Source organism: Thermobia domestica, chromosome 3 (assembly GCF_964235325.1).
Source record: "Thermobia domestica chromosome 3, izTheDome1.hap1.1, whole genome shotgun sequence".
Lineage (NCBI taxonomy): Eukaryota > Metazoa > Arthropoda > Insecta > Zygentoma > Lepismatidae > Thermobia > Thermobia domestica.
This window is the reverse complement of record NC_137456.1, coordinates 247,481,969-247,503,286: the sequence shown is the minus strand read 5'-3', so window position 1 is coordinate 247,503,286 and position 21,318 is coordinate 247,481,969. Positions and strand designations below refer to the sequence as shown.

The following is a 21,318-nucleotide window of genomic DNA, read 5'->3' as shown; positions in this document are numbered from 1 at the left end:
AGGAATATCGAGATTAATATATGATGTTCTTCGGAAAACACGATCCTAACCATAGAGATTCATCTTAGAATGGAGAACTGTTTCATTAGTCATCTACTTTACAATTTTACCTGCATAGACACCTGTATCAGGTCTATCAACTGCTGTCAGTGCCGAGAAAAGTTACGTGTAAGTTGGGTTGCATCTGTCTAGGCGTTCTAACAACTGCAAATGACCTGGATCCCAAGTAATGGAATTAGAGCGTTTAGGGGGAGGAGATATATTTTTGTGGTTGGGTGTATACGTATATATATATATGAGCGAAGTCTTTTCTCCAGCAAGCTGGCCACAATGAAGGTATATTTTTGGTGTGAGGTTTTATTTGTTTCCTAAATTTTAAATGTATACAAGTTGCTTTTAACAGTTTTTAATATTGCTAATAACAATTCAAGCAATCCTTGACATTCACTGATACTCTCGATATTAATGTGCCTTACTACATAGTACCTACTTCTTAATAAATGGTAGTAAGCGAAATTGTGCAGTTTCCTTACTACATACATCGCAGCTCAAAACGGAAAAGAATGCAAAAGTAGCAATGAGCATGGGAATAAATAATAAAGGCTATGAGCACTAACTTTTGACAACTTATTGTAAAACTTCCTTGCTAGTATTAATAATATGTCTCTATTACCCTTCTATTTACTGTATATGTAAACTTCTAAGCTGAAATAAACATTTTTACATTAGATTAGTATTCAATTTCGTATACATTTCTCAACCATGGGGGATCAAATTGAAAACTTTAGTGTTGAAATCTTCAGCGATATAGGTGAAAAATTGAAATTTAAAAATGTATAATTGTGCACAATGCTAAACAATCTGTCATATCGTATGAACTAAGACATAAGTTATTTGTTTAATGTATGAAATACACAAAAATAAAAATGAGTATAAATAGAATGGCCTAAAATGGACAAAATAAAATAAAATACGTAGAATAAAAGCCAGGACTTCAATTTCTACCTCAATTTTGTTGCTTCCTAAGTATACGGCATAACACTTTAAGGAATTGTCATTGTAAGAACGTATGTATGAGCTGAACAAAAAATAAAGTTTCTTCAATTTCATCATATAACATAATTAAATCAAACTCTATACATGTGTTCTAACTATAAGTACTAAATACCACGAAGAAGTTATATTGTGCTGAGAAATAAAACATTTAAATTAAAATCTGACATTTTTGGTGAATATCTCAGATTTATACGAGGAAACATTTACATTATTTTTTCTAAGAGATCTGTATTATGAGCATTTAGTATGTTCAAGGTGTTCACAACATTTGAAATTATTCACTGGTTTCTACTATTTTAAAATGTGTAAAATACCCATGTAAAATTGAGTTTCGTGTTAATGAAATAATGCATTTCTTGATACAAATATCACAAGTTAATGTACAAGGTAGGATCAAAAAATAAGGTAACAAAGTTTTTTTAAGAAATCTTTATGTCTCGGTTGCCTATACTGTTACAGGGTATACATGACACTGCAAACTAACATTCCACCTAGTCGCCATATTTGTCTAAACACTTGTTCCAGGAGGTGACCAATGCACCACTGCCACTATGGAAGAAACTGTGTCAAGTCTGTTCAACCAGGTTTTTCACTGCATCCTGTGCCTCATGCACTGTGTTGAAGCGTTGTTCTTGAAGATGCTTCTTCATTGGTCCGAAGAATTTGAAATCGTTGGGTGCAAGGTCCGGGCTGTATGCAGGGTGTTCCAAAACCTCACAGTTGAAACGTGTGACATGGTCACGGGTGAGATGGGCTGTGTGCGGTTGAGCATTGCCGTGTAACAACAAGACACTCTCCCTTAGTGCTCCAGGTCTTTTCCGACGTATGGCCTCTCTCAGTCTGCCCAACGTCTGGCAGTAGGTTCGAGCAGGGATCGTGGTACACGGTAGAAGAAATTCAAGGTGAATCATACCAAGGTGGTCTCAAAAGACAGTGGCCATTGTTTTCCTTGCACATGTTACTGTTGTAAATTTTTTGGATGGGGGCGAGGAAGGATGTTTCCACATCATGGAGGAACGTTTCGATTCAGGTGTCCAGAATGGCACAGGTGTTTCATCACCCGTAATGATGCGATACAGAAATGAAGACCCTTCTTGTTGATAACGGGTCAGGTGGTTCAGACTAATGCCCATTCGTCTGTTTTTGTCCGTTTCTGTGAGATTTCGTGTACCCAATGTGCACACACTGCGGTAGCCAAGCGTGTTATGAACAATACTGTGAACGGAACCATACGAAATGCACAGTACCTGTGCAATGTGTGACAGTGTGATTCGCCTATCCTTCCTAAATAATTCCCTCCACCTGACAAATGTTCTGGTCGCTAGCAGACGTTGACGGTCTGCCACTTCGATGGTCATCAGTGATGTCCGTCCTCCCATTATTAAACTCCCTACACCAACACCACAATTGTTTCCTCGATAACACGTTGTTGCCATACACCTCAACAAGTTCCCGATGGATATCAGTTGGTTTCTTCCCCTTTGCATGCAGAAACCTTATAATACTTCGCACTTCAACATTTGACCATGTTTCCAGTAGCGCTGCCATCTTCGAACTGCGATTATCTGCAACTGTGCTACCGTGCTGATCTCTAGCGGTCACCAGGGATACTACCCATCAATACCTACAACTCACAAAAACAAAGAGTTACTAGCATATAGTGCTCATTTTTAGGGCACTTGTTTCTTTACTTTTTGATCCTGCCTTGCAGATAAAATTTTTGTAATTATTTCCAATTGTGCTTTTCGCGGTCGAATATAAAGATAAGTTACAAATATTCCTTCACAGAAAATTCTGATTACTATATGAAAACACGTTACTGTATTATGTACACTTCAAATTTACACATTTGAACACATTTTTGGACCTTTTATCTAATATTTAAGTTTTATTATGTGCAATTCCATCAAAATTATCATGTGCCATTACATTAAACAAGTTCTTTATTTATACAGGGGAAAGTCAATCTTTACATTACAACATAATTATTACTATTAAAACAGGGTCACATGTTATTCTTATCACGGCACATTAAATTACACACTCAAGTTAAAAGAAAAAGCAAACATAAAATTGACATATTTAACCACTAACCCTAACATAACCTACCCAATCTAGCTATCTAAAAGTACACCACATGAAATCAAATATGTGTCAGCACCCTGGTTTTGCAAGGGTGTGTGCGACAAGGAAATGTAACTGTTCTGGAAAGTAAATTATTTGAAAACTAATTACTGAGTGCAAAGGGTTAAATCTTGAAACAAAAACATCCATATTGTAAACGAATGTAGTGTATTGCTGAATAGAATCAAAAAGTAGTTAGAATGGAAATCATATAAAGATAAATATACTGTGTTACACGAAGGGAAAACCTTTTCCAGGTTTAAATTTTTTGGTTCCCAAGCATTCAAAAAGAAAATACGAAAATGAATACTATGGTATGGGCTAATTGAAGCTAAAGTATACATTGCAATATACGTGAAACTATTTGAACATGCGGATTGTGAAAAAGTTACCCACTCCAACAGAAAGACGTAAATGTGCTTGTGGATGTGATCTATCTACCATCGGGAAAATACGTTAAAAAGACATGTTAAAATTCATGTTTCACTTCCGGAAACAATTCCGACAACTGGTAGAATTTCAAATGAATAATGAGAATTTTGATGTTGGAAAGTACAAAATTTCACAAATACAACACCAACAGTATCACTCTCACCAAAGCTTCACGATGACACTAATAACTGGTCTGAAAAATCTACAACATAAAATCAAAAATACATACATATTCTCTTCAATATCACATCGGATACTTGAAAGGGCTTATAAAACATATATATCGTGATTTTTTAAAGATCTAAAACGTATACTTCTCAGCTCTTACATATCGTGTTCAACTTCGAGTGCAACCTGGCCGGATGGAATCATCCTCATTTACTCCACTTTTTTGTTTGTGTCTTTTTGTATAATCTGAAATGCCTTGTAAACAACTAATATCCACTTAACACTTTATACATTACTCACATTTGTGAACAATTATATGCAACAGTTACAAGTAATGTAAATACAATCACTATTCAGTATTGAAATACACAATTTATTATACTAAAGCAACTGAAATAGTAGTTATTCTTTACATAATCTACTTTGAGACAAAATTCTGTAATATTTCCATTTCACTTTTATATTGAATTTTAATTGTAGTGCATTCTTCAAGAAATAGTTATTGCAAATACAATAGGCCTAGTTGATATAAAATATGTTTTTTTAAATATTCAAAATCAGCAAGTAGTTGTTCGTACACTATTTAGATACACATGTATGACTCTGTGAGAAGTCTTTTGAAAGATTAATGTCTATAAAAGCTTCCTTAGACACAATAAAGAGATTTCTCAACATAATATATAGGTCTGAAAACATATATTCATTAGTGCAATTTTGTTTTAAACAGTTAGGTGTTCCTTACAGTAATGCCAAATTCTTTTGTAAATTTGATCGACAACCACACATGTTATTCCGTTGTGAAACATATTGACGCTAACTGGCATGTTTTTAATTGTGATGATAGAACGTACTTTTCATGAACTGAATTCATTTTTTCACAAAATTAATGCAGAGACGAAGAACAAAATAGTAAACTATTTCAACCACTGTCATCATTGTGAATCCAATGAAGAGCGACATTATGCCACCAAGATCAACTGAAATGAAAGGAAAAATATATTTTAGTTTTGTTGAAGTTATAATTAGGGCTAGGATTTTTGGTGTCCTACCAAACCATAGAATTTGGCGGCTCATTCCACTAAGATTCCACCAAAACGCGTTCCCCACATTTCCTGGCAATAACTAAAATACTTTTCTTCTATAAAAAATTCTAACACTAGACTTTAACCTTTACAAGGCTAATAAGTAACATGTTACTCATAGGTGTTAATCAGTTTTGGCGGATCAGTAACACATTACTCATGGGACTGGTTACTTTCTTTTGGCACTATAAACCCTCCGCTACGGAGAATTTAAGGCCCTGCGAGCCCCGTATTGTTAAGGTTAATCAGTATTCACGACATAGAACGCTTAAGTAAATACCCTATATCCATTACATGGTAATACTACTCATGATTTATCTGAACATTGCAAAGTAACATCCACACGAACTTTCAAAATGTATTATCCACGGATCTATCCACCTATCCACCAATCCATCAATCAAATTGCAAACTATACATCACATGTTCACCGCACTGGTTTTGTGGTTGAGTTCGCTTTTGATGCACCTGGTCCTGGAATGGATTTAAAGTGGCATAGCACTGGATGGTCATATGGTCGATTGCATTTCATATAACCTCTCAATAGGAGGTCAACGCATTGAACTATAAGTCAACGCATCATATAGTCTCGTTGCTGAAAAGACACTCTAAACTTAAAAAGAAACTACAGCAACTCTCTATTTATTGTTAGGTTGTGTGAAACCATTTGGTGAGAAACCGTTTTCTGTAACACAGTAGTAAATAAACCGAAGCCATGATTGCAACGTTACAAACTCTGCAAGAAAGCAAGTTGGGATGCCCAAGCAATCAGAAGGATGGATCATGTAAAATTGTACCACGAAGAACACACAATTCAAATTACTTTCCTCTACGAGTGGTACATTCTGCACATCTGGCCACGAAAAAACATGAACATTGTATTTTGGCTAGTAGAGGTGAATGCCATATGCCGTTACCTTGGAAATTTTTGTGGTGGTGACACATTAAAAATTGAGTCATACAGACACCGGCCAAGAGCATGTTCTATGATCTAAAAAATATCGTGTAATCGGAAGTGTTCCTCCAATTGCAGACTAGACAGGCGATTTATTTGGTGTTAAATAAAAGAAGATAAATCAAGTCGCTAGTCTCTACGACAAGCCTGTGCAAAATAGCGGTGGGTCAAAATATCAACACAATCTTCATTGCAAAGTCTATGGCCACTCGTATGTATCTGAAACGGTAGAATAGGTGTAGAAACAAAAAACATAGATGTCATTATTTCAAAAGTATAATGATTCAAAGTAAAAGAAAAATGTTCCAGAGTCCCTCGCAGGGTCCCAGACGGGGTCCAACTCAAAATGTTGAATTGGAAAGAGTCAAGTTGAGTATCATATGAAAGCTTATGTTATGTGAAAGAAGGGAAAACAAGTCTCGACTCTTGATGAAAAAGTCCATTGCCACTCATATTAATCTGAAGCGATGAGACAGGTGCAAAAACAAAACAAAACAAAGCAAAAACTAGAATGTATCAAAAGAAATGACTCGTGCCATTTTGCAAAGCTTATCGACAGTCGAGAATTGTCCATTGTCCAATTCTGTATCATTTAACACGAGCTTTCACATGATGTGCTTATTTACCCCCCTTGGCACTTGAAACTTTTGAGTTGGACCTGCAGTTGAAACTGGGATATTTATTTTCTCTTTGATACATTCTAGTTTTTTTTATTTTTACACCTGTCTCACCGTTTCAGATTAATATAAGTGACAATAGACTTTTTCATCAAGAGTCGAGGCTTGTTTCCTCTTCTTTCACTTAACATAATCTTTCATACGATACTCAATTTGAACCCCTTCCTATTTCAACATTTTGACTTTGACCCCGTCTGGGACCCTGCGAGGGAGCCTGGAACATTTTTTTTACTTTGAATCATTATACTTTTGAAATAATGACATATCCGTGTTTTTGTTTCTACACCTATTCCACCGTTTCAGATACATACGAGTGGGCATAGACTTTGCAATGAAGATTGTGTTGATATTTTGACCCACCGCTATTTTGCACAGGCTTATCATAGAGAGTCGCGACTTGATTTATCTTCTTTTATGTAACACCAACTTTCATACGATATGCAAGTTGATCCCCATTTGCATTTAAACATTTTAAGATGGACCCCGCCTGGGACCCTGCGGTGGACCATGGGACAATTTATTTTACTTTGATAAGTTACACTTTTGAAATGATGAAAGACATGCATTTCTGTTTTCATATCTGTCGTACCGTTTCAGATTTTTCGGGGTTGGAACGGACTTTAAGACGCGCTTAAAGGTGTTAATAAAAATGAGTAGCGTGTTGCCCTCAAGCGGAATGCTTGAGACCTCTCCAATTTTGGTAACCGGTTTTGATCTTACCTTGACCCAAGCTTTCAGGAAATATATACATCACTCCCACTTTGTGGGTTCAGGTTCAATACGAGTTGTTACAAATGAAGATCTTTAAAATGAACTTGTTACTGACAAGATGGCGGAGGATCTAAAAAAGAAATATTTCCGTTTGTACCATGAACGTAACGATAGAAAGTTTCAAACAAATACATGGAGTCTTAAGGTAAATATTTTGTTGCCGAGTTCTGACCTATTCATAATAAGCATGTGAACTACTTCAATGAGGAAGTCCAAACTATTTCTTAAAAAAATATTTGATGTACAGAGTTTATTTCTCTGCCAGAAGAAGCAGAACTGAATTAATTGTAGAAGATTGGTGTGGAGATAAGAATCTTGCCATGAAAGTAAGACGTGTTTGGGTAATAGAAAAAAGGTTTCTTCAATTTACGTTAGGCCAGAGAAGGCTCGTGAAAGGGAAATATGTTGATAAAGCTAATTTATTCATTTGAGGTCACACGTCGCTCTTTCGTTCAAACGTTGTGGAGTAGCAAGTTTGAAAACGTATCCATAGCCTTCAAGGCGCTCGCCGTGTGTGTTAAGCGATATAATTCTATTTATCCACGTGGAAGGGCGCAATACAGCCGCAATTAATCTTCGAATGATTTAGGAATATGATAGGAACTTTATAAGTAATTGCTAGTCACAAGTGGTATAGAGAAGTTTAAAGAAAGACTTACCGTCATACACTGTGAGAGTAACAAAGTTAAAATCTTTGAGGGAAGACATCTTGGTAGACGCTTGAAACATGAGGTTCGTGCAGGGAATAGAATATTTCTAAACTGTTTGACCTTGGAGTTTCAAGGAACTCAGTAACCTCCTGGATAAATTCATTTACATTACGTAGTGTATACTTGGCGGGCGATATGATTGCAGCCGATATATTTTCACGCTTCATACTTCACAATGATCAAAGGACAGTCTGTCTTTTAGTACGGAAGATGTGCGATCTCCAGTGAACAGGTTTGGTTTATTAACGTTTCACCATTTCACGTGCTTCTCTTCTGATGGCTTCACGGAGGTTGAAAAACTGCCCTCGTAGATAAAGACACCTATATATAATCTCGAGTTCAAACGTCAATATTTATTTAAAAAATGCCATCCTATTGATGTAATGGCTCATAACAAAGTAAGTTTTTTTGCAGTTCTACGAGGAAAACTAAATATGAACCCGTAATTTCAATTTGGAGACACTGGAAGTGAATGGATGTGGGCGTTGTTAATCAGGATGTTGGTACAAAAGTATAAGGAGGACTCAGATTCTCACCCAGAAAATAGAGAAACAAATCATATCAGTACTAAATGACTGAGCAAGAGATATACACGTCCGCGGTGAAGTGCATTTTTATCAAGTTTCTCACGAAAAAGGTTCTAAATCTGCTTTAATATTGAGTATTTTTTTCTCACAGTCTAGGAAAGAAACCCCTTTAAATACCTAAATGTATGAATGGTATAAGCAGTTTTTGACGAGATCGGTAACTACGGACGAAATTCACCGCAAACAACCATGGACAAGCATCAGTGCAAACTACATTAGTGCTGTTTGATACTCTTTTGCAGCAAATTGCCGGATAACAATTCAGGTAACTGCCTCTGCTCGTATTTTTGCAGCAAAAGACCCCGTAAGCCAATCCAAAATGTACTGATTTTGCCCAACAGCTCAAGAAAAAACATTTGTACACAGAAGGAACTTGAGGGACTTCATTGAACACCTTTTGAACAGCCTCTTTATAGATCAGTTATATCGCCCTATGGCTACAATTTGTTTGGACTTCTGAATGAAGCACTGGGAGAAGAGCGATTCAAAGACAATGATGATACAGTAGAGTTTATACACAACTGGCTATACACATGTCCTTCTTCTTTCTTAGAGGATAGCATTGGGAAGTTACCCAGTCGCTGGGCAAAATATGTCGGGAACTCAGGACACTATCTGGAGAAGTGACGTTATGGTTTGTTTATTTTTGCCTTATCAAGTAAAATTATAAAAGAACATTCCGGTTTAGTTTTGGTCTACCCCGTAAATTCTTAGTGTGCTTTTACATACAGTAATTGTACTTTTAATGAATTTGCAATAAATATTTAACTGGCATTAAGTATAGATTAATAATAATCTTTTGAGTTTTAGGTATGAATTTTGAAGTTGCATTAACATCTCAAGTGGGGTAACTTGGATACTGGTTCTATGTTTCATGATTATTCTTTCGTTATTTCTTGACCAATGTGCTTTTTTCGTTTTCTTAGCAAACATTAAATAGAAATCGAATTAAGTACTCACCAACCATATCCAACATTGAAGCGATCACGGTTTTGTGGAGCTTTTCTGAAACAGCGTTGAACTTTATTATGCATCTGCTTTCCGTTTCATTACTTGTCTGCAACCCATAATAATATGAGATACTGCTGTAAAGTGTTAAATTTAATAATAAACATTTGGAAAGTTTGTTTCATTTCTAAAAGCAAATTATATCAAATTCATTGAAATCTCTAATTCAACCGATACAAAACATTTATTTCAAGTGTACAGTCTCAGACAAATTTTTATGTTCATCTTCTGATTGTAAAGCAAGTAATAAACGAAACACTAAGTTTTCATTCTGTAATCATCACAGTCCTTTCCACATTGCAACATTTATTTGGTTGATTGAACGCTAATGTCATTGTCCGCTTTTGAACAAAACCACAGAAGACACGTATCATCGAGGTAGTCGTATTTAGGTTTTGAGAGAGCTACATTGAAGAGAGCAACGTTGAGTTCTACATTGAAGACAACTTCCCTCCATATTCTAGGATTACCGACGGAGAGGTTCATCAAACACAAGCAATCCACATAGAGTGGTCGTTCATCTTCCAGTATCTGAGAGCAACCCACTTAGTACTTCAGTTCATCGCTCCTGGCAATTTTGGTGGGATTTCATCCAATCGTCAATCTTGTTTCAATTCTTCAATTTCCAGCCAGGAAATGAAAGAACATGCATAAGACTCCATTCATCATCCCGGAAGCCAACAACTTTAGTGAAGACCAGCAACTCAGTCAAGGGTAGTGCTCATTCTTTTATTTAAATAATCTCTTTCCTCCTCCTTTTACCTTCCATCCAATTATACTTCATTTTAGTAATTGATATTTATTGAGTTTAATTTATGTTAAAAGCGCAATCAACATTTTCATGAATTCTTTGAGAAATACCAGTTCTCATCCACTTTCATATTTATTTTAAATTTCTATAACAAACTAGTTTTAAATTAATGTTTTAAATCTAAGCTGTTAGAACTGATATTCACACTAGTACATAATGGAAATTTCTAATTTAAACATATTCTGGGGTTGTTCCTATCAGACTGAATATAATGAAATTGTTCGTAGTAGATATTGACGCTCTACCACACATCCCAGCATATGGCAGATATTGCTGTGTTTTCAATTCAGGCTCTAATACCTAATTTGTACCTATGCACAGTATTTATTACTTCTGCACTTACAATAACATATGAATTTTGACATAAAATAATACGAAGTTGAAATTCCATTAATATCGGGCCGGGATTTTAAATCTGGCACTATTTAATTGTCATGCAAATCTTAGACTCATTTTTACAATATTTTAAAAATATACCTTTGGTATGTTGTTTCACACATGAGTTTCGTTTCAGACTCAGAAAGTGGTACGGTCAATAAATAACTTAACTAAATTTGTTAGTGTTCAGTATATTCTTTTCCGTTCTTGAAGCAGTATTCAAGATATTCCAATATTCCAGATTTATATACCACTCTTGCAGAAGTCTGTGAGCACCGATTAAAAACCGTACAATGCAGTTATGCCTCAGAAACAAAGTAAATTCCACATAGGACGTGTTTCAGCGTCCTAAATAACATGAAGATCAGGAGGATAGGCAGTGACTGTAAGAGAATGAGCCAAACATTTCCCACCTATTTCCGTGATGCAATCCATATTATGTATACCAAGGTGGAGGCGTGGGGCACGGACCCCTCTAAATCTTTGATCATGAAATATCAAAAGTGCTAGTAAAAGTATGTGAGATGTGTGTCAAGGACATGAAGAATTGCAACGAAACTTTGTGTATGGACAATAAACAAAAAATATACGAGTACGTTTTTTTCTGCGGAAAAACGGTTTTGGGGTGAAAAAATCCCCACCCAATAGTGTGAAAGTTGACGCGCGAAAGGCAAAAACAAGTGAACCGAAGTGAATGAAATTGTGCACAGATATTGTAGACATAAAATGAGGGAATACGGGTTTCGTATTGTCCTGGAAAAAACGGTTCGGTGGGGCACGGACCTCTCCAAACCTTTGATCATTAAATACCAAAAGTGCTAATAATAGTACGTCAGAAGTGCATAAAGGACATGAAGAATTGAAACAAAACTTTGTGTATTGACAATAAGCAAAAAATAAACGAACACGTTTTTTTTCTTATTTTCGGGGGAAAAACGGTTTTAGGGGTCAAAATCTATCGTCCAAAGTTTTGGAATTTGACACCCAAAAGGCAAAGTGCACAAATATTGTAGAGGTAAGATGAAGGAATACGTGTTTCGTATTTTCCTGAAAAGAAGAAAAAAAACTATTGAGTAGACCGAGGCTTTGAGTGGCGGAAGGAGTGGACCAAAGCGAATGAAATTGTATGTAAAATAAGGCCTTTCGTGTTTCACAAGTGTCTCCATCCGATTTCTTCAAATTTGGCAGATCAACAACAAGCACAAACATTATAGTATATTTTATAGTGTTTCAGGAGGCACCTTTAACCCTTACAATGTTTCTTCCACATAAACAAAAACGCGTGTCGATTAATTTCCTATTTGCTGTTAATATGCGAAATTTGAAGCAAAAGGGATAGGGACACTTGAGAAACACGAAAGGTCTTATTTTACATACACTGAGAAAAATCCGTTATCCGGACAGCGGTATGTTGTACAAATATATGGGATCCTTACGTTTAGTACGGGAATCTGTACGGAGCATACGTTATCTATATACTACATAATTATTGCCTTTTTCCCACTCACTAGGGATGATTCCATATCGGGACCAAGTACCTGGATAAAACCTATATATCGTCTGAAAGCTCTTGCCATGAGAAGTACGAAACCGTTTTCAAATCACAGGCAAAATCAAAACTTCACCCTACAAAGGGCCAGTTTGTTGGTGTTTGTGACCCTATGCATGACATATTCGAGAGAAGTAAAAATTGATGTTACGACCCATAACACGTAAGCATCTGAGCCCATTATATTCCTTTTTGGCTCGTTGCTAGAACGTAGCTCCGGCAAGGGTTTGGTAATATCACTTTGCACCCAGACGTACCCATTTGGTCAGTGTTGCCAACGAATTGTAAATATAATGTGGCAAATGGTTTCTCTACCACTGGACGTATATCCATGTAACGTGGAATAAACATCATTCGTCACTAGAGAAAACATATTGTGGACTATTCTTCTCTCAAGAATTTCAGTTTGTCAGTGTTGCCAACTAATTCTAAAAATGAGATGTAAAAGAGGTTCGTATGATGAGAAATTTATACACCAACCTTGATAGAAACATCACACGATGACACGAAACATCACATCAAATAGCGAATAGACGTTGAATGTGACCATTTCCCAACCATTCTAGGTTGTCAGTGTTGCCAACCAAATGCGAACATTACGATGTTGCAAGTGGCGTGCTTGATATTGAACCAATATATAACAAATGTGACACAACCAACACTGAACAATGGAAAACCTAGCATGGGTCACAGTCTAATTATGTTTGCCAATGCTGTAGACTTTATAAAATAATCTTGAATGTTTACATTAGTTGACAACACTGCTAAACTGGGGTGCTTGGAAGACGGGGACGCTCACACTATGTTTTCCAGTATCCAATGCTGCTTCTGACACATTTGTTTTATATTCGTTCCATGGCACGCACGCTATTTGCAACATTGTGATGTTTACACTTGGTTGGCAACACAGACAACGTAGAATGGTTGGGAGATGGTCACACTCAACGTCTTTGTGCTATAGTATTGTGTAATATTTCTGCCAAGCATGGTGTGTAAACGTCTTATCGTACCGAACCTGTTTTACACCTTCTCATTTTTACAATTGGTTGGCAATACTGACAAACTGTGGTTCCTTTAGAGAGGAATACGTCCACAGTATATTTTCTCTAGTGAAGAATGATGTTTATGTCATGTTACATGGATATACGTCCAGTGGTAGAGAAACCATTTGCTACATTATATTTACAATTCGTTGGCAACACTGACCAAATGGGTATGTATGGGTGCAGAGCGATATTACCAAACTCTTGCCAGAGTCACGTTCTAGCAATGAGTTAAAAAGACTCATGATGGACTCAGGTACTTACTCGTGATGCATCATAACATTCATTTTTACTTCTGTCGAATATGCCATACATAAGGTCGCAAACAACAACAAACTGACTCCTTATAGGGTCAGGTTGTGGGTTTGCCCGTGATTTAAAAACGGTTTCGTACTTCTCATGGCAAGAGCTTTCAGACGACATATAGGTACTTGGTCCCGGTATGGAATCATCCCTAGTTAGACATTATATCATGTCGCTGCAGGATTCTGTCATCTAACAAACTTCCGTACATTACATATGTATAGTATACTATATACATCAGCTATATATTTCATACGTCCATCTGTATTTGAGATTCTGACTGCCTGTAGACACTTCTTTCCTTCATCATGAATGATGTCATCGAACAAAGAACAACTGTCGTTTGCTTGCGAATCTGTTTATGCATATCCTGTCACAGCGTGGGAGTTCGTAACGCCTCTCATCCCGTATCTTCCACGATATACTTTTAATACTTTACTATGTAACATGCTTTTATTAATTTATTATACGCTTCATATACTTAATAACAACCCAACGGTATTTGTAGCCTCAGGCATTAAATTGGTGAAGAAGAAGAATCATTTTCTGAACGAGGTTTGTTTACAACTAAAAAGAACAAAGGAAGGAAATCAAAAGCCTGGGTAAGTACAAGAGTTAACTATAACTTTAATTAAATATTCCTTTAATTACCGATTACTTTAGTATAGCTTGCTTTAAGTTTAATACATTACTAACATGGTAACGTGACTTATGGTTGCAACTCTTCCTATTGTAACCCGTTAGTTCTTAAGAAGAAAGGAATAGGCGAATCTGAATTTTGAGAATTCTTTGAATATTGCCGCTTATAAACTTTTTCTACATTCAAGGTACGCAAAGTAAATGTTGAGTGTTTATTTATTTATTTTTTAGACGTTCCATTCCTCGGAGGAGATTTACTATGACATAACATAGTATATCTCATAACTTCATAACATGTTTTGCTTAGAAATCGTTTTCAGCACGAATATCGTCTCCGTGTAGTCTAAAAGACTGTTAGCCACTTTTGCTAGGATATTTTCATGAAAAGCTTTTTGTTTAACGTCCTGCGTTTATCTATCGTGGCGATGATGAGATAGGTGATCATGGTTGAATAAATAAAGTGGGATGGAACGGGAGAACCTTGAGAGTAACCACGCACACAGTGTTTATCCACTAAAAACTCACTTGACAGTAGCTGGAATCGACTCATGGACGCAACGTGTAAGAGGTGAGCGCACTACTGTGTCCAAGATTTGTTACATGAAAAACTGTGAAGGGAAGGAATCAATTTTTAGCGAAGATAGGCGAGTAGCACAGAGAGTTAAGGCACCAAATGCGATGGGGCAGGAGTCATTATCAGTCAACTTTACTTAACTCAGCTTTACTATGCATACACATTTACTAGCTTATCTGACCAACTTTTAAGCGCGTAACGTTCCAGTTTTGGACGTTCCAAATCTGGAAGTATTGTGTTGATATGTTCCGTCATAAATACTTTCAGTATAGAAAAGTAATTCACGTGAATTATATTTACGACATTAGAAGGTCTGTGCCATTATTTACATTTCATAATTTATAAAAGGTATAAATAATATAATGTATATATGTACGGTATGTTGTACGCTTATAACACGAATAAAGGCTTGTAATTTTATTGATAGAGGCCACGATGGCCCAGTGATACAACATTCACCTCTGGTGCATGGGGTCCTTGGTTCGATCCCAACTCTCGCCAAGTGAGCTTTGTGTGGACAAACATCATGACAACTGTTTGTGAAGTATTGCTTAAATTGGAGCTTTTGTACGAGGCAACTGCATTGCTTCCACTAAAACAGTCGCCGCCACAGTCAGCTTTAGAACAACTGTCTCGAGGAACTCTCACTACTCAGCATTCGTGAAGAAGCATTGTGTTAAATAGAAGCATTCGTACAGGGACACGGCAGTTGACGCCACCCAACAAGGTTCCAATGTATCGTTTGTAAAAAAAGATACATAAACTTAGTTGGAGTATTGATTACAGGTGAGAAATGCACAATTGTTTATCGCTTAAAATGTACTTTATTTTACATCCTATACTGGAGTCCTCCAATGTCTTAAAAAAAACTATAGGCTCTTCCTATATTCTATGTACAGTATATACATTACAATGCGGTATCATCTCTCTGAGGAACGCATAAGATACCAAGATCAGATTCTTGCCTGCTTCTTTATATTATTACCATCTTTCAAATTAACTTTATAGTACTGATCTTTCTGTAACGTACAACGCGTGCCCAAGGAAGCTAACTAGTCATATATTAAGTTTTATTTTATGTACATTAAGCATATATTAATCATCCGATTTCCAGCCACCCCTATTTGCCATATAAAGTATTTCTGGATGTATGTTATTATTATTATTGAGTTGAGTTGATTTTGAGTTTAGCGTCCCTTTCAACAGTGAGGCTATATGAGACGGGACCTACTGATTAACATGGAATCCAAACCACATGAACTCCTGCCGGAAATCGAACCCGGGTCTCCCACGCCATAGGCGCGTACGCTAATCGCTTAACCACAAAGAAGCTCATTATCATTATTATTATTATTATTATTATTATTATTATTATTATTATTATTATTATTATTCAACCAATAAGGAAAGAAGAATAGGAGGAAAATATGTTGTTGACAGAACCATACATAGATCGATGGGATTCCTCGTGGCAAAGTAGTTAGAATTTCGCTGCCTATGCAGAAGGTCAGGTTTGGTTTTCGATAGTAGGTACTGTGGTTTAAAAAATGAAATGAAATGTAATATTTCAGCTTGACGTCCCATATTTATGTCCACTAGGGTAAGGGAGACGATGATTAAAGCAAGTGAATGATGATGGAAGAATTGATGGAATGAGAATGTTGGAAGAAACTGAGTACCCCGAGGAAACCTACGGAGACGATGTTGTCCGCCATAAACTTACTTGGTCGAGGATCGAAAAAGGGACCCTCACGCCAGAGAGATATGTGTTCTACCACTGAGCCACTGTGCTCTCTAGTGTGGTTTCAATTAAAGCTACGGATCTACGTCTAATATAGCCTAGTAGCCTTCATGCTATATCCTTATCTATCTATATATTGGTGTTATTATTTTACCTTACATTCTCTTAGTAGCGTAAGGACGAATAGGTCTTCCCGCAAAAATGTTAAACTGACCAACTCTTTCCACATTCATGAGTCATGTAAAATTTACAGAGAACAGAGTTTTGACTTTCTATGTTCTATCTAGTAAGTCACTACTTGCTCATATCCAAAAATGCACATTATTATTATTATTATTATTATTATTATTATTATTATTATTATTATTATTATTGTGCTATAGTTTTCGCCTATTCTGCTGTACCAACTTCGAGAGTCTACGACATCCGACATTTTTAATGAGGTGTGATCGCCCCACTTTTTGTTGTGTGGTTCGATGCTGGTTTCACTGTCCTTTTTCCACCTTTGAAATACACTAACACGGCAGATCACGAAAACTCGACAAGTCGCGCTGTTTCCGAAATGTAGCTCCCAGCCATTTAGTCACTCTGATATATCGTCGTCCTTCCCCATTCAAGGCACAACCACCACACTGACTAATGGCTTGCGGTGAAATTCCTGTCACCGTCTGGCTTGCGGTTGTGTTATGCCTCGTAGATCTTATCTCAGCCTATTGATTTCGTTCAGAAAGTAGCGAGTGGTCATAATGTTTTCGCTGATCAGTATAAGTTTTGTTGACTTTTAATTTACTAAATAATCGCTCAGGTGTTATCGTCTTCACACGTGAAAATGAGATATAGTTTGGACATCACATAATTTTTAACATCCAAACATTATGAAGTTTAACTTCGAAACTGAAATGGGCCTCGTTTCCCCTGGACCTCTCAGTGTTGCGGGCCCTGCAGGCCCTTTAGTTGCGCAACAGCATTCTCTCTACTCAGAAGGATACCGACAAATACAAAAGTCAAATTTCATTCTGTCCAATTTTCATGCATCATACACTTCAGAAAAATATATAATACTGATAATTGTAAGAAAATATTAGTATTGTTTGTTTGTTTTCTGCATACAAAGAACCATTTAGGTTATTTATCATATTCTGGTAATAATAAAAAAACAACTTCATGTGATAAACGGACGGAAGAAAATTTGTCAAAGCGATGCGAATGACCGTTCTCTGTAACCTAATTCACACACACACAAAAAAACTCTTTTCCTACCTGCAAGAAGAAAAATACGCGTATTTATGTTACCCTTCAATGGTTGAGGTTTGGCTCTACAGCTGAACAACATGGCTTGTAAAAATAGACTTTGACTGACTGCAGGTGCACGAAAAGAAACTGTTGAATTCCTCTCCCCGCCCACTTCAAGTGTGGATATTCCGGACATACTTAAACTGAGCGCTACGATCTTCCCAGTAGAGGTGCCAGCAGTGATTGCTAAATGAAAAAGTGAGCGTCTGGTGGCGAAAAGGCGAAGTACTCGGAGAAGGGGGAGGGAACAGCAACCTTAAAGTATTGTAACATATCTACTGGTAAAAGTTATAGATCACATATTTTAAAAAAGCGTTACCTTGTGTCTCCATATTATTTACTTCAGTTGAATATTTTCTTTCTTCCTGAGAATATCGTCAGCACCATTTTTATTACTTTAACCGAATTCTTACTTTAACATCTATTGTAAGTTTTGCTTTATTTAAAGAACAATTAGTGCAAATTGTTCAGTGATTTCCTCTAATCATTGTCCCTGTATTTGCCGTTTACTTTTTTAAAAAAGAAAATGTTCTTCACATTACTAATTTTTGTGAAATTAAACAATTTCTTTAATTTGTTCTTTACTTGGTTACCTTTTTTGGAAACACTAATTCTACTGAGGTTTAATACTTGAATTTTAGGACAAGGATATTTAAAAATGTATTTTGGCTTGTGTGGTTTGTCAATGTCTGAAAGTTGTTTCTACTTTCTGTTGGCACCAGATGTGAATTATTTTCGAACGAAAATTCGATTCCAAGTGGGGGCAATGTGCCCAGATCCAATTTTTGAAGTAATGTAAATGTCCCCAGGAAATAATTGTAGAGATTTTGTAAGATTTTTTGTAAGATTGGTAATCATCTTAACGGTAAACTTGTGTAAATTGGAACAATTTGTAACAATATATAAATATATAATAAAATAAATAACCCAGAATTATCCTTTGTTTTCTGAACAAAGCAACATCCAGTAATAGCCTTTATCCAAGTCATGAGAAAGGAGTACTTTACACATCGCTGTACTTCGTATGAATTGTTCCGTATTCGTTTTATACCTTTGTAACTGTTCTAGTGCTACTATTTAAATATTATCGCATGTCAATCGGAGACTTTAAGGGTTTCACTCTGATGGCTAACGTACGTTCTGTTATGCATGGTACTTGGCATTAAACATAGTTATTCTTGGCATCACCGACACGAAACGAGATACAATTATCTCTGAGTCATGGGCGATACCCAACAACGAATGTGTGCATAAGTTTTCTATTTATCATTTGGCTGAATTCAATGTTGCAATTCCCGCTAAAATCTGTACTTTATTTCGTGCTTTAAAAACGAAGTTTTATATAACAGTTTCAAATTCTTATGTATATATGTTGTACACTTGCATCTTATACGTAACCTTAAATATCATTACTCATTCTTGAAGAGATGTATGAGAAAGTTACACTGTTCTTCATTAAAAATGCAACACTAAGAAGACCTCGTTGGAAGTCCAATCTTGCAATGTGCGAAGCATGAAGGGTTAAACAGTTCATTAGCATCAGTGCCATGAAGAAGCACCAGTTATGCCCCTAGTGACAGCAAGTGAAGGCCAGACAGTCATTTAAATACTAGGTGAAAGTTGGTGTGACGTGAATGATTACACAGCGTAGGTATGGGATACTAGAATGGAGTCGATTACGAAGAGATAGGATATTTTCTTTCCAAACGAATCCTGCTCCTGTATGCATCATCACAATGGCCGCATTCACATTTCTTGCCAGTCGCGCTAGGCTGGATGACGCCTGCATTTTGCTTTGCCATGTTGGTCAGGCACACTGTGTTAAGGTGTGGGGTGTCATTATGTGCCTGTTCATGCCTCCTACGCATTGACGGACATTTGACCAGTCAGCGGTACATTAACGAGGTGTTGGATTCTATTGTGGTCCCTTTATTTCATTATGGTAAATCTGGCAACTATGCGTTACACAAAAATTGCGAGCTAATGTAGTAAAATGGATATCATACTCCCATTCAGGGACCTAAAATTAGTCAGGTCATTTCTTCAGGACCCGGATATGTCATTTCTTCAGGATAACACTACCTCGCTGGATACACTACACTACACTACACTTTGTCTGCTTCCTTGTCCTGCGATATCCTTCCATCTCTCGCCTCTTAAACATGTCACATCGATGATTGCACATTGTTTCTCATACCTGCGACTTCTCTAGCTACAATTGATGAGTTGTGGCATCAGATCGAAGACGCATCTCTTACCATACCCAAAGAGAACTATTCTCGATGCGTTGCCCTGTTGCGGCAGTTCTGGTTGTCAATGTTGGGCTCCAGGCAACTGACCATCGCCAGTTCTGTTCCGCTGTCACCACGTTGTCACACAGCGAATGCAGCGGTAAATTTAAGCATATTCTACACTTGCTATTAAGTATAGGCCTAGGAACTTTGATGCAGCTACCCTGTCTCCTTCTTGGTGTTGCATTTTTAATGGCGAGCACTGTGTAGGAATCATCTTGTGAGGGAACACGTTTTCGGCTGACACCATATTTTTAATTATATAGACATTTTAAAAAACGACTTATCTGTTAATTAAAATGTACAGAGTTGTTGTTTCTGGAAAATCCTATTCAGGCATCTTGTGATAACAACTTCTGCGGTTTGGAAGAGGGTAGTATTAAGGAAAAAATGAGGTAAAGTCATCTTTATATAGTACAAGTAATGGATGATAACAGCTTAATAAATGATTGTACTTAAATCTTGTTTGAGTTTAAATATAAGATTGTACATGGTTGTGTATTTTGTATTATTATTGAAGTGTTGCAACTAACACTGCAAAACGTATGATAAATTCTTACAGTAGTATTGTCACATACTGACTTACTCTGTATGAAAACGAAAATAGTTTCACACATGATTAACCTGTTTTGTGCCAATAATTCTAAAATTAACACTTGTCACTTTTGAACACTTATCTTCGCAGTAGCTTTCCAACCAATTAGCTGGAAGTTCATACTTATAGAACACGCTGTAGGTAAATGCATTTCTCTGGACAGGGTTGCTCCAAACTAAGTTTTGAAAAGTGTAGTATTATTAATTTTAATATTATCACACAGGCCGACGTTTTTAAACTTTTGAAAAGTTACTGAAACAAAACTCATTAATTCTGACTAATTTTAGGTCCCTGAATGTGAGTATGATATCCATTTTACTACATTAGCTCGCAATTTTTGTGTAACGCATAGTTGCCAGATTTACCATAATAGGGAAAATGAGCTATCATGAAGTGTACCGGCCAATGAGCTGTTTGCGTGCCGAAAGGGAATCAACTTCATTTCGACAGTTGGTCAAGAACGACATTCAGTTTTAAAAATTCTAAAAATTAATTTATTGAATCAAACCAGTTAAAAAACTCTATATTCTG

The 21,318-nt window shown here is 36.5% G+C and overlaps 1 long non-coding RNA gene across 1 annotated transcript; it reads right to left on the bottom strand.

Moving 5' to 3' along the window:
* Positions 1-356: 356 nt before the first annotated feature.
* Positions 357-18,036, bottom strand: LOC145681607 (uncharacterized). Its single transcript, XR_014130832.1, has 3 exons — positions 17,869-18,036; positions 9,523-9,647; positions 357-4,757 (listed from the first exon to the last, which is right to left on the bottom strand). It is a non-coding gene; the product is annotated as an uncharacterized LOC145681607 (long non-coding RNA).
* Between the last annotated feature and the right edge of the window lie 3,282 nt (positions 18,037-21,318).